Here is a 12,284-nt window from a genome sequence, read left to right as displayed (position 1 = left end):
TTGTGCTGACGATGGGCCAGTCACTGATTATGTCATGTTTGGTATCACGCTGATGGTATAATTGTGATCACGATTTTAGATGTGCTACAGTATCTATATTTTCAAGGATGAAATGAATTTCTATAATGAAAACAATCAGCTGTCTAAACTTTTATGACTCTACCAGTAGCTAATAGAATATAATATGTGAATGCACCTAAGTTCATACTCTATTTTCATTTTTCTAGTTTTATTTGCATCACTTCCTTCACTCATACCATCCTGATTTAGACACCACTTCATTTCAGCAGGGATGATTTCAGAAATCACTTTACATCCATTACACCTTTTCCCTTTGTTCTCATATTCTTGCTTACAAGTATATTAGGTGTAATTTACCTAGGATGCATGACAAATATTTTCTTGAACTAAAAAGTTTATAAACCCGTTCAGTAAAATAGCCAACCATTGAACTACAGCCTCATTTTACTCTTCCTTGTTTGAAAATAGAAAATGAAACTATGAAGAAGAACATGTAAATTTATTGTCCAAATACCAGAATTGTAGGTATTTGCTGACATCTCTGAATGTAAATTTTAATCTTCTTTAGGCTCCATAATCTGACACGTATTTGATTGGTCAGATTTAATTCGCATGGTTTTCATATAATGATGATTGTTGATGAGTTCATTTGAAAAAGAAGAGGCAGATATATAAGTGATTTTTGACACTGAGAACCATGAATTGCCTCTGTCTTTCAAGGAAGGAAAAGAATTGTCATGGGGTGAAATAAAGCTATGCCTGACTAAAAATTTAGTTTCCACCATTCCATATCACAGTTATCCAAGTCTATGCCCTAACCAGTAACACTGAAGAAGCTGAAGTTGAACGATTTTATGAAGACCTACAAAAACTTTTAGAACTAACACAGCAAAAAGATGTCCTTTTCATTATAGGGGACTGGAATGCAAAAGTAGGAAGTCAAGAAACACCTGGAGTAACAGGCCAATTTGGCCTTGGAATGCAGAATGAAGCAGGGCAAAGACTAATAGAGTTTTGCCAAGAAAATGCACTGGCCCTAGCAAACTCCCTCTTCCAACAACACAAGAGAAGACTCTACACATGGACATCACCAGATGGTTAACACTGAAATCAGATTGATTATATACTTTGCAGCAAAAGATGGAGAAGCTCTATACAGTCAACAAAAACAAGACCAGGAGCTGAGTGTGGCTCAGATCATGAACTCCTTATTAGCAAGTTCATATTCAAGTGGAAGAAAGGAGGGAAAACTGCTAGACCATTCAGGTATGACCTCAATAAAATCCCTTATGATTATACAGTGGAAGTGAGAAATAGAATTAAGGCCTAGATCTGATAGATAGAGTGCCTGAAGAACTATGAAATGATGTTCGTGACATTGTACAGGAGAGAGGGATCAAGACCATCCTCACGAAAAAGAAATGTGAAAAAGCAAAATGCCTGTCTGGGGAGGCTTTACAAATAGCTGTGAAAAGAAGAGAAGTGAAAAGCAAAAGATAAAAGGAAAGATACAAGCATCTGAATGCAGAGTTCCAGAAAAGAGCAAGAAGAGATAAGAAAGGCTTCTTCAGCCATCAATGCAAAGAAATAGAGGAAAACAACAGAATGGGAAAGACTGGAGATCTCTTCAAGAAAATTAGAGATACCAAGGCAAGATTTCATGCAAAGATGGGCTCTATAAAGAACAGAGATAATCAGGACATAACAGAAGCAGAAGATATTAAGAAGTGGTGGCAAGAATAAACAGAAGAACTGTGCAAAAAAGATCTTCACGACCCAGAAATCACGATGGTGTGATCACCAATCTAGAGCCAGACATCCTGAAATGTAATGTCAAGTGGGCCTTGGAAAACATCGCTACGAAAAAAGCTAGCGGAGATGATGACATTCCAGTTGAGCTGTTTCAACTCCTGAAAGATGATGTTGTGAAAGTGCTGCACTCAACATGCCAGCAAATTTGGAAAACTCAGCAGTGGCCACATGACTGGAAACGGTCAGTTTTCATTCCAATCCCAAAGAAAGACAATGCCAAAGAATGGTCAAACTACCACACAATTGCACTCATCTCACACACTAGTAATGTAATGCTCAAAATTCTCCAAGCCGGGCTTCAGCAATACGTGAACCGTGAATTTCCTGATGTTCAAATTGGTTTTAGAAAAGGCAGAGGAACCAGAGATCAATATGCCAACATCCTCTGAATCATGGAAAAAGCAAGAGAGTTCTAGAAATGCATCTATTTCTCCTTTATTGACTATGCCAAAGCCTTTGACTGTGTGGATCACAACAAACTGTGGAAAATTCTGAAAGAGATGGGAATACCAGACCACCTGACCTGCCTCTTGAGAACTCTGTATGCAGGTCAGGAAGCAGCAGTTAAAACTCGACATGGAACAATGGACTGGTTCCAAACAGGAAAAAGAGTACGTCAAGGCTCTATATTGCCACCCTATTTATTTAACTTATATGCAGAGTACATCATGATAAACGCTGGACTGGAAGAAACACAAGGTGGAATCAAGATTGCCGGGAGAAATATCAATAACCTCAGATATGCAGATGACACCCCCTTTATGGCAGATAGTGAAGAGGAACAAAAAAGTCTCTTGATGAAACTGAAAGTGGAGACTGAAAATGTTGGCCTAAAGCTCCACATTCAGAAAACGAAGATCATGGCATCCATTCTCATCACTTCATGGGAAATAGATGGTGAAACAGTGGAAACAGTGTCAGACTTTATTTTTGGTGCTCTAATGTCACTGCAGTTGGTGATTGCAGTCATGAAATTAAAAGACGCTTACCCCTTGGAAGAAAAGTTATGACCAACTTAGATAGCATATTCAAAAGCAGAGACATTACTTTGCCTACTAAGGTCCATCTAGTCAAGGCTATGGTTTTTCCTGTGGTCATGTATGGATGTGAGAGTTGAATTATGAAGAAGACTGAGCGATGAAGAATTGATGGTTTTGAATTGTGATGTTGGAGACGACCCTTGAGAGTCCCTTGGACTGCAAGGAGATCCAACCAGTCCATTGTAAAGGAGATCAGCCCTGGGATTTCTTTGGAAGGAATGACGCTAAAGCTGAAACCTCAGTACATTGGCCACCTCATGCGAATAATTAACTCACTGGAAGAGACTCTAATTCTGGGAGAGATTGGGGGCAGGAGGAGAAGGGGACAACAGAGGATGAGATGGCTCGATGGCATCAATGACTCGATGGATGTGAGTCTGAGTGAACTCCGGGAGTTGTTGATGGACAGGGAAGCCTGGTGTGCTGTGATTCACGGGGTCTCAAAGAGTCGGACACAGCTGAACATTGAACTGAACCATCAGTCCAGAATAACTGCTCTGTAATGGAGATACAATGTGAGAGAAGTAACTGTAGTTGTAGTAGCAGTCCTCAAGTAGCCATTTACTTGAGTGTATCTGTTACGTGAGAGCCAATTACAAATGCTCAGTTTTTGTAAAACAGCAGGTTGATCTACCACAATCTGGTCTGTGTGTCTAACTGATATTGCTGATGGGGTAGGTAAGTCACATGGAGATAGGGCAATTGTATTAGCGACTATCTGGCTGGTATGAAGCTTTTGTATGAAAGGAACACTTAAACTTGTGGAGGCTGAAAATGTGCTCTCTCCACTCATTTCTGGAAGAAATTCAGAATTATGATCATCTTTTTTGACACTTGCTTTAACATGCTTCTTGTTATCGTAAACTAATGAAGATATTGGAGACACATTGTAAATCCCAACTCTTCTTTGCATCCTTATTAAAAGTTGGGGATGGCCTGTTTTGAAACTTGGATTATAGTAGGTCTGTAACTAAAGTGAAAGGATTAAATTATTTAGTTTCTTTATAAACCAAGGTAAAACTGACAAACAAAGCTAAGTTATTAAAAACAGTATTCCTTTAAGGAAACCAACTAAATAACATCAAATAAAACACCTCCATTAGTAATTTTAACAGGTAATAACATGTCAGAAAGGACATGCTCCTCAACTAAAAATACGTTGTATATATACTGTACATACCACTTTAGCCTCGGGAGTTTTATCTGTTTTCAAGTTGCTAGGGAAGTTTGTTAAACATCTAGTATCTAACCTCCAGCTATTCTCAACTTCAAAAAATAAAACTTTTTAAACAATTTGTTATTTCAAGTGTAAATTCCGTTTTAGCTACATAAGTGAACATTCTTCTATGTCACATGATTTGATCTTACATAATTTCAATAAGTGAAAGTGTTGGATATCTTACTCAAAAGAGATGTTTTTCCTCTTCTTCCAGAAAGACAGGTAGTGAAGCAGATCTTTGAAAAGTTTTTCACTTTTTCCTAAATCCATAATGGTTAAGCTGTCGAATTGAACTTTTCATACTCTTGGTTTCAAATATTCTGATAGTTCCCTTTCTTTCCAAGACTTCTTTTTCAAAGAGTTCTTCATTGATCACTATACATGTGCCACTCTCATCCCAACAAATAGATTCAAACTGATCACTATCAACTATAGTCCAAAGTTTTTGTGGAATTGTGAGTGAAAGAAAATTATTTGCCTCATGGTTTCAGAGACAGAATATGTGTAGCATGGCCTTTTGATCACAAGATCCTCAGATAAAGCATAAAAAACATATATTCAATCATAGATCTCAAAACTGAGTCCCCAGTAAGTGTATAATCATACAAAGAAGATCTAATGGAGGTTTCTGAACCAGTGAATTCATCTTTAGAAGACCCATCTTGAATTTCCGAAGAAATATGTACCATGTCAGAGAAATCTTTCTATGCCAAAGCCTTTGACAGGGTGGATCACAATAAACTGTGGAAAATTCTTCAAGAGATGGAAATACCAGAACCACCTGACCTGCCTCTTGAGAAATCTGTATACAAGTCAGGAAGCAACAGTTAAAACTGGACATAGAACAACACACTGGTTCCAAATAGGAAAAGGAGTATGTCAAGGCTGTATATTGTCACCCTGCTTATTTAACTTATATGCAGAGTACATCATGAGAAATGCTGGACTGGAAGAAAGACAAGCTGGAATCAAGACTGCCAGAAGGAATATCAGTAACCTCAGATATGCAGATGGCACCATCTTTATGGCAGAAATTGAAGAAGAACTACAAAGCCTCTTGATGAAACTGAAAGTGGAGAGTGAAAAAGTTGGCTTAGAGCTCAACATTCAGAAAACGAAGACCATGGCATCTGGTCTCATCACTTCGTGGGAAATGGATGGGGAAACAGTGGAAACAGTGTCAGACTTTATCTTGGAGTGGGGGGGGGGCTCCAAAATCACTGCAGATGGTGATTGTAGCCATGAAATTAAAAGATGCTTACGCCTTGGAAGGAAAGTTATGACCAACCTAGATAGCATATTCACAACAGAGACATGACTTTGCCTACTAAGGTCCATCTAGTCAAGGCTATGGTTTTTCCTGTGGTCACGTATGGATGTGAGAATTGGACTGTGAAGAAGGCTGGGCACCAAAGAATTGATGGTTTTGAACTGCGGTGTTGGAGAAGTCTCTTGAGAGTCCCTTGGACTGCAAGGAAATCCAGCCAATCCATTCTGAAGGAGATCAGCCCTGGTATTTCTTTGGAAGGAATGATGCTAAAGCTGAAACTCCAGTACTATGGCCACCTCATGGAAGAGTTGACTCACTGGAAAAGACTTTGATTCTGGGAGGGATTGGGGACAGGAGGAGCAGGTGATGACAGTGGATGAGATGGCTGGATGGCATCACTGACTGGATGCACATGATTCTGAGTGAACTCCGGAAGTTGGTGATTGACAGGGAAGCCTGGTGTGCTGTGATTCATGGGGTTGAAAAGAGTCGGACATGACTGAGCGACTGAACTGAATTGAACGGGGGGAAATATTTCTTCATAAACTTTTCTCATTTGTTTGATTTTACACACTGCAACTTAAAATGTTGCTTGGCTGGCCTACAGAGAGAAACTCTCTAGAACGTCACAGAGGTCTTCCAAGTCAAAAAGCTGTGACATCACAAATTCTCTGGTCTCCTAGCAATTGAAGAGTAATATTCAACCAGTGTCTACTTCAGCATCAACTTAAAATACAGACTGCTTATAGAAATAGTAACCAAAACCATGAAGCATGCAAAATCTCATTCCTAAAGAATTTTTACACTAAAAAACAACATCAATAAATCTACTTCGTTTCTGAAATAAAAGTGATTTATCACCCTTCTGTACACATATTCTTGTTATTCAGTACTGTTACCCAAGCAAATTTGGTCTACTGGCTTCTGTGCAGTAAAATCTATGAACTGACTTTGGGTTTCGGGGAAATCAATGTTTATTGTAGGGCTGAGCAAGTTGTCTTAGCAGCTGGTGCTTCAAAGACCCAGTTCCCCAAATACTCTCAAGGGAAGGATTTTAATGACAGAGTGAGGGTGGGACTTTGGGTCTGTGACCAGTATTGGGACATTCTACTAATGGCCTGTTACTGACAATATTGGGAGTTCACATCATCGACCGTCTAGTTCCAACTATGTACTTAAATTTCAGTCTGTTTGGTGTTTTAGCATCTCTAAAACTGTTCACAGGATATTGCTTAGAATGTTATTGATGGCCCTTGAGGAGGAACTAAAGACCCTTGAGTTTTCTTAATGGCTAAATCACTATTGTGCTCTATCACTTGATTATTTTCCTAAGTTTCTGTCTTTTCTAGCTTCTCTGGTTAAAATTACTTTTGCACACGAGGAGGTATGCAATCTCCTACCTCTCTCTCTCAGATTTCATACTTTTCAATCTTAAGGGACTGCTTAGTACAAGAAAGGAAATAAAGTGTTGGACTTGGAGCTCAATCATAAATGTGACAGAAAATCTCAGTTGAAGGTTCAATTTATTTTTCAAGTTTCCCAGTTCTTGGAGCGTTTGAGTCAGCAATAACTTTGGCTCTTTCTTGGTGAGATGGAGCGTGGACTTGGAAATAATTCTGAAATCTAATCTTGGTATCAATATTTTCTTTTATAAAAACATCTCTCTATTTTATATGTGATATTTATATATATATACATATATGTATTTTTGTCATTAAGCTGGATGAATATTTGAAAATTCATAGATATTTATTAAAAGGAGAGAGGTGAGTGATATAAAAGAGTCCTCATATTTTACATGCAGTCCAGAGAACATATTTTGAAGTATTTCCACTTATATATATATACAACAACCGAGTAGACTTTTGAGTCATTCTACATATGTTTTTTTTATTTTTTCCATTTTCATTATACCTAACAGAAAATAAAAGCCATTGCACATTTTTTATATACAGACTCATGCATAGACAGGTGTATATATGTTTATATGCCAAATATCTAATTTTAGGCAACTTTATTTAGGTGACAAAACTATTTCCTAGCTCCCAAGATCTTAAATGCACTGTTTTGGAAGCCCTGCATTACTTACTAACTTTCTGGCTGAATCATGCAGATCTTGTTGATGAAAAGCTCTCCTTTAATTGAGCTCATCTTCCACTATTCTTTCCGTAATAAGAGGTAGGGCTCATACTGATGAGGACACTTTGAACCCATGAAATTGTAACTCTCATTTACTTAGAAATATTGTTCAAAGAACGCTGTTGCTCTCCTCACATTGGACACAATTTTATTTTATTTATTTTTAATATAAATTGATTTGTTTTAATAGGATCTAATCGCTTTACAATATAGTATTGGTTTTGCTGTACATTAACATGGATCTGCCATGGGTGTACATGTGTTTCCCATCTTGAACCCCCTACCACCTCCCTCCTCATATCATCCCTCTTGGTTATCCCAGTGCACCAACCCAGAGCATCCTGTATCATGCATTGAACCTGGACTGGCGATTTGTTTGACAAATGATATTATACAGATTTCAATGCCATTATTCCAAGTCATCTCACCCTTGCCCTCTCTCACAGAGTCCAAAAGACTGTTCTATACATCTGTGTCTCTTTTGCTGTCTTGCATACAGGGTAATCGTTACCATCTTTCTAAATTCCACATATATGCGTTAGTTTCTCTATTGGTGCATTTCTTTCTGGCTTACTTCACTCTGTATAATAGGCTTTAACTTCATCCACCTCATTAGAATTTATTGAAATGCATTATTTTTAATGACTGATTAATACTCCATTGTGTATATGTACCACAGCTTTCTTATCCATTCGTCTGCTGATGGACATCTAGGTTACTTCCATGTTCTGTCTATAGGAAACAGTGCAGTGATGAATATTGGGGTACCCATGTCTCTTTCAATTCTGGTTCCTTTGGTCTCTACGGCCAGCAGTGGGATTGGTGGGTCGTATTGCAGTTCCATTTACAGTTTTGTTTGTTTGTTTGTTTTTAAGGAATCTCCACAGTGTTCTCCATAGGGGCTGTACTGCCAACAGTGTAAGACGGTTCCCTTTTCTCTACATGCTCTCCAGCATTTATTGTTTGTAGACTTTTGGATAGCAGCCATTCTGACTGGCATGAAATGGTACCTCACTGTGGTTTTGATTTGAATTTCTCTGATAATGAGTGAAGTAAAGCATCTTTTCATGTGTTTGTTAGCCATCTCCCTGTCTTCTTTGTAGAAATGTCTGTTTAGTCCTTTGGCCCTTTTATTTATTGGGTTGTTTATATAACTGGAATAGAGCTTCAGGTGATGCTTGTATATTTTTGAGATTTATTCTTTGTCATTTGCTTAAGTTCAGTTCAGTTCAGTCGTTCAGTTGTGTGTGACTCTTTGCAACCCCATAAATTACAGCACGCCAGGCCTCCCTGTCCATCGCCGACTGCCGGAGTGCATTCAAATTCACGTGATTGAGTCGGTAATGCCATCCAGCCATCTTATCCTCTGTCGTCCCCTTCTCCTCCTGCCTCCAATCCCTCCCAGCATCAGAGCCTTTTCCAATGAGTCAACTCTTCATATGAGGTGGCCTAAGTACTGGAGTTTCAGCACTCAGCTTTCTGCACAGTCCAACTCCCCTATCCATACATGACTACTGGAAAAACCATAGCCTTGACTAGATGGACCTTTTTTGGCAAAGTTATGTCTCTGCTTTTGAAAATGCTATCTAGGTGGGTCATAACTTTCCCTAAAATGAGTAAGCATCTTTTAATTTCCTGGCTCCACTCACAATCTGCAGTGATTTTGGAGCCCAAGGGAAAAAAAAAAAAGTCTGACACTGTTTCCACTGTTTCCCCATCTATTTCCCATGAAGTGATGGACCAGATGCCATGATCTTCGTTTTCTGCATGTTGAGCTTTAAGCCAACATTTCACTCTCCTCTTTCCCTTTCATCAAGAGGCTTTTTAGTTCCTCTTCACTTTCTGCCATAAAGGTGACATCATCCGCATATCTATGGTTATTGATATTTCTCCCAGCAATCTTGATTTCGACCAGTGTTTCTTCCAGTCCAGTGTTTCTCATGCTGTAGTCTGCATATCAGTTAATCAACCAGGGTGACAATATACAGCCTTACTTACTCCTTTTCCTATTTGGAACGAGTCTGTTGTTCCATGTCCAGTTCTAACTGTTGATTCTTGACCTGCATATGTGTTTCTTAAGAGGTAGGCCAGGTGGTCTGGTATTCCCATCTCTTTCAGAATTTTCCACAGTTTGTTGTGATCCACACACTCAAAGGCTTTGACATAGTCAAAAAAGACAAAAATAGATATTTTTCTGGAACTCTCCTGCTTTGTCAATGATCCAGCAGATGTTGGCATTTTGATCTCTGGTTCTTCTGCCTTTTCTAAAAACAGCTTGAACATCTAGCATTTCCCGGTTCATGTATTACTGAAGCCTGGCTTGGAGAACTTTGAGCATTGGTTTACTAGTGTGTGAGTTGAGTGCAATTGTGTGGTGATTTGAGCATTCTTCGGCACTGCGTTTCTTTGGGATTGGAATGAAAACTGACCTTTTCTGGTCCTTTGGCCACTGCTGCGTTTTCCAAATTTGCTGACATATTGAGTGCAGCAATTTCACAGCATCATTAAAAGGGGACAAAAGCTATAAACAGACTTTTCATTAAAGAAGACATACAGATGGATAACAAACACATGAAATATGCTTAACATCATTCATTATTAGAGAAATTAAAATTAAAATTGTAATGTGCAGTCATATCACACTGTTCAGGGTGGCCTTCACCAGAAATTCCACAAGCAAAAAATCCTGGAGAGGGTGTGGAGAAAAGTTAACCCTAATACACTGTTTGTGGTAATATAAGCTGGTACAACCTATATGCAGAACAGTTTGGAGATTCCCTGAGAAACTTGGACTAGAACTGACATATGACCTAGCAACTCCCCTTCTTAGCATATACCCAGAGAGAATTAGAATTAAAAGAGACACATGTACCCCAATTGTTTATTGAAATTATCTTTACAAAAGCTATGACATGGAAGTAATCTAGATGCACATCAGCAGATGAATATATAAGGAAGTTGTGGTATATATCCAAATGGAACATTACTCTACAGAAAAACATATATTTGTGTCACTTTTAATGAGGCAGTTCAACACACAGCCTATTGTTCACAGTGAAAAAAAGTTAGAAAGAGACAGGCAAATATTCTTTATTAATGCATATAAATGGAATTTAGGAAGACAGTAACAATGATCCTACATGGAGGCTAGTAAAGAAGATCCACATATAAAGAACATACTCTTAGACTCAATGGGAGAGTTCAAGGATGGGATGATTTAAGAAAACAGCATTGAAACAGGTACATTACCATATATAAAAGAGATGACCAGTGCAAGTTCCATGCATGAAAGATGAACCCATCTCTTGTGCTGTGGAAGAACCCAGAAGTGTGGGGTAGCAAAGGAGTTTTGACTTGTGTTCAGGATAAGGGGGCACATGTATCCATGTGGCTGATTCACGATGATGTATATGTCAAAAACCATCATAGTAATACACAGTAATTCTTTCCCAATTAAAAGTAATAATTTTTAAAAGAAATATGAAGAAATAAAATAATGCATTCAGAAATAGCAGAGACATCCTCCAAACTACAGTCTCAACAGTCGTTTCATATCTTTTCAAGAAAGTGGGCTTAGGAGGGTCAGAACATGTGCACTGGTATAGAAGCTGAAAGTCAAAGAAAATAAGCTTGAGATTGCAACTATGTAGCTGCAGCATGACCTCAGTATCATAGTCTAAGTAGTGGAAGATGCATGTAGCCGAATGCAAGCTTAGTAGATCGGCATGCCTACTCGGAGCATAGGCTCAGTAGGAGTTAAATGCATGCACTTGAGCATCCTTTCAGGAGCGACAGTACGTGTGTTTCAGAGAGAAGATAAATAGTTGTAGCAAAAGTGCTCTAAAATGGTTGACAAATACTTGTAAGAAGGAAGGTTCAGAGTGGAAGCTCAGTATTTGTGGGACTAATGCTATAGACTTAGACTGGAATTGAAGGAAGTAGGAAAGACCACTAGATGATTCATATATGACCTAAATCAGATCCCTTATGATTATTCAGTGGGTGTGACAAAAGATTTAAGGGATTTGATATGAGAGAGTGCCTGAAGAACAATATGGAGGTTCATGAAATTGTACAGGAGGCAGTGATCAAGACCATCCCCAAGAAAATAAATGTAAAAAGGCAAAATGGTTGTCTGAGGAGGCCTTACATACAGTTAAGAAGAGAAGCAAAAGGCAAAGGAGAAAAGGGAAGATATACCTATATGAATGCAGTGTACCAAAGAATAGCAAAGAGAGATAAGAAAGCCTTCCTTGGTGATGAATGCAAAGAAATAGAGGAAAACAATAGGATGCAAAAGACTAGAGATCTCTTCAAGAAAATTAGAGATACCAAGGGAACATTTCATGCAAAGATGGACAAAATAAAGGACAGAAATTGTATGGACCTAACAGAAGCAGAAGATATTAAGAAAAGGCAGCAAAAATCTATACAGAAAAGATGGAAGAACTATACTGAAAATATCTTCATGATCCAGATAATCATGATTATGTGATCACTCACCTAGAGCCAGACATCCTAGAATGTGATATCAAGTCAGTCTGTGTCCCTGCATGCTGCGCGCTTGACACCATCAGGGTCCCTGGAAGCCAGGCAGCTACTCCACCTTCACAGTTTACTCTCACTGGAGAAAACTTGCCACAGGTTAAAAAAAAAAAAAAAAAAAAAAAACAACTTGACTTGTGAAGTCAAGTTTGCAGTGATGCTTCCAATACAGTCAAGGCTAGTGGAGATGTGGAAGTCCAGTTGAGTGATTTTAAGTCCTAAAAGATAGTGCTGTGAA

At 38.5% G+C, this 12,284-nt stretch overlaps 1 pseudogene; it reads right to left on the bottom strand.

Moving 5' to 3' along the window:
• Positions 1-575: 575 nt before the first annotated feature.
• Positions 576-4,781, bottom strand: LOC138431385 (heat shock transcription factor, Y-linked-like; annotated as a pseudogene).
• Positions 4,782-12,284: the final 7,503 nt, after the last annotated feature.

The sequence above is a fragment of the Ovis canadensis genome, chromosome Y (genome assembly GCF_042477335.2).
Source record: "Ovis canadensis isolate MfBH-ARS-UI-01 breed Bighorn chromosome Y, ARS-UI_OviCan_v2, whole genome shotgun sequence".
In the NCBI taxonomy this organism is placed as follows: domain Eukaryota; kingdom Metazoa; phylum Chordata; class Mammalia; order Artiodactyla; family Bovidae; genus Ovis; species Ovis canadensis.
Note: the sequence above shows the minus strand (reverse complement) of the source record. Positions and strands in the feature narration are given on the sequence as shown.